Source organism: Psammomys obesus, unplaced genomic scaffold (assembly GCF_907164565.1).
Source record: "Psammomys obesus unplaced genomic scaffold, mPsaObe1.curated_primary_1811, whole genome shotgun sequence".
Lineage (NCBI taxonomy): Eukaryota > Metazoa > Chordata > Mammalia > Rodentia > Muridae > Psammomys > Psammomys obesus.
The window spans coordinates 5,533,014-5,535,859 of record NW_026592666.1 but is presented as its reverse complement, the minus strand read 5'-3'; positions in this window follow the sequence as shown (position 1 = coordinate 5,535,859).

Genomic DNA, 2,846 nt, shown 5'->3' with positions numbered 1-2,846 from the left:
GCCCTGCGGCAGTTCACCTGTCTCCATTCTTCAAGTGCTGGAATTGTAGTTGCGTACAGCACACTCGGCTGACATTTCTAGTGTGTGGGGACACTGTCAACTGTTCTTCTAAGTTTTGAGGCTTGCACTGAAACTCCAAGGTGGTACAGTGCCAGCACACCCTCGTTCTCTAGACAACAGCATTTCCCTTGATTTATCAGTGCTACACGCTCTAATCGGTGCTGCCAAAGAACTTACACACTTAATAATAACAGTGTGCTGAATCTAACTGTGTACTGTAGAAGCCAGAGCCTATGAGCACTTGAAATGTAGCCAGTGAGAATGAAAGTTTATGTTGTTACCAATTTTCATTAATATAAGATAGCCACATGCTTATTCTTATATCACTTTTATCATCTAATATAGGCATGTTTTATGCTTCTGTTAATTTTTCGTCTATCTCAGTTACAATGTAAGGTGGGCACAGGCAGAGCCTTTGTCTCTTTCTCTGTAGCAGTGGCTCTCAACTTTCCTAATGCTGAGATACTTTAATTGAGTTCCTCATTTTATGGTGACCCCTCCGCCGAGCATAAAATTTTGTTGCTACCTCGTAACTGTAACTTTGTTACAGTTGTAACTTTGTTACGGTTATGAATTATAATGTAAACATCTGATGTGCAGGACATCTGAAATGGGCTAAGACAACTGAAAAGATGAATGGGTTTGATGAAGCAGGCACCCAGACATGCGTCACTAAGACAGGCACATAATAACACCCACACATGCCACTGACACAGGGAAAGAACATGTGAGGAAATCACATCCAAGAGAAATTCGTTTTCTGTTAGCTGTGCAACTGTGGAGCTCCAAACCCTGGCTCCAGAACCAGAGGTCTCTCAAGGCGGGGTCCTGTACTTTATTCCTCCCCAGTCCCTTTAATGAGGACTTATGCCTGAGCCACTGCCTAAATCTGTGCCATTCCTTTAGTTCTTAAGCACATACTTCATACTGACTCTATTTCAAGCACCCCACAGCTGTCTGCCCTCCCAGACTCTGGTGAACACAGTTTACTAAGGTCTTCAGCTACCCAACTTCCCCCATCTTATCTACGTGAGCCACTCCTCATTCATATAAAATTTTAAACTTCATGCACGGTTGAGCTCTATTCCCACAGGCTACTCCTCTGTGTAGAGGAAACTGAGCCATCTGGACAGACATCCTGCACTCCAGGAAAGCTGTGGAAAATATGTTGGCAAATAAGGCTTTCCATGGCTCCTGAAAAGACACCCTTCAAACACAGAGAGCTTGTAACCACCAAGACAGAAAGATGAAGAAGGCCAAAACATGATTTATAAGAATGACCTTCCTCAAAGAACAAAAAAAGAAAAAAGAAAAAGAAAAAGAAAAAAGCTTTCTATTAGCAGGCACTAATGGACTGCCCTCTACCCATCATTTAAAGCTACCATTTAAATCAAGGCAAATGGAACCTTCCACATGATTATTTCATAGAGCAAGGTCCTAGCAACATTTCCTTGCACACAGTAAATATCTATCTGAAACCTGCTATCATGACAACAATTAGAAAAGTACCTGGCTCCCAGTGTTCAGAAAGGAAATTATTCAAGGAACAGCTGACTTTCTAAGAATTAAAAGTATTTCTAAGAATTTTAAGTTGAGAACAGTAAACACAGAAAAGACGGCTGTTTGAATGAAGAAGGAACAGTCTGCTTGGCTCTGAAAACCCTCTCTGATCTTTTCATTTACACCTGAGGAACAGCATACATAAGAGATAAAGGAGATGGAGGAAACATCTCAGAAATGAACACTTCGATTTTTATCCTGGACCTGTGTCCCTTTTAGAAGTAGTGTAAAGATGGGAAGACAAGTTCAGGGCTTTTATTAGGGTCTGCTGCTCTTGAGAGTACCCTGCTGTTTCTCTCAAACTTCCCGAAGCTTCCAGATTCGTGCCTCCATGTAATTCTTCTCCACATTCCCCCATCCCCCAGTCTCTTGACAAAGAGTTTCCCCTTAACCTCATTGCCCACTCCAGCCCTTGAGAGGTGGAATGCTCTGGGTGGCTGATAAATTAGGGAAGAAACCTGGTAGCTCTCACCTCTCCTCAGCCACTCTTCTCAGTGGAAAGCTGTTCGTCCCACCAGCAGTAGAGGCCATGCTGTGCTGCTGAGAGGAAACCTTCTATCCATGAAAATGAGGGTAGGGCAATTCTTTCCCTCCAACAAGCAAACTGCTATTGGAAGTCTATTTGTCTGATTCTGCAGTCTCCCATTTGGCACTTGCTTGAAGCAACTCATCAGCAGTTGGGGTTTGATTTGGCCTTCCATCTAACATCATTTTGCTTTTCCAATTTTAACTCTGAATATGTGAAAGACATTTGAGAGGCACTGTAGACAGAAGGTGTGAGAAATTGAATGTGAGAAGTAAAACAGGCAAGTGTTTAGGATCTGTGAGTCATTGTGCCACGCAGGCTCAGAGCAGACATGCTAAGTTGCTTTGGTATCGAGATTGGTCTGGGTGAGCATTTTAAATCTGGAAGGTTGCTATAGTGTAGTGTTGTATCCAGCAAATGGGATTTCCTGTGGAGGTTCCTTCCAGCCTTCCTTGTCCTTCCTTACAGAGGGCCACTTAGACACTTTTGAGCCTCTGGAACCTCAGCAGAAATGTGGCCGTCATTCACAGGGGTACTCTATCATATCAGCTCAATGCCAAGTCTGAGGTGACTGTCCACAATGGTGCGCGCGCGCGCGCACACACACACACACACACACACACACACGCACACACACGAGATGATCGTAGCTGTGTCACCTGTGTTGAAAACATGCAAATGTGCAGGAAGTAGCAGCAGC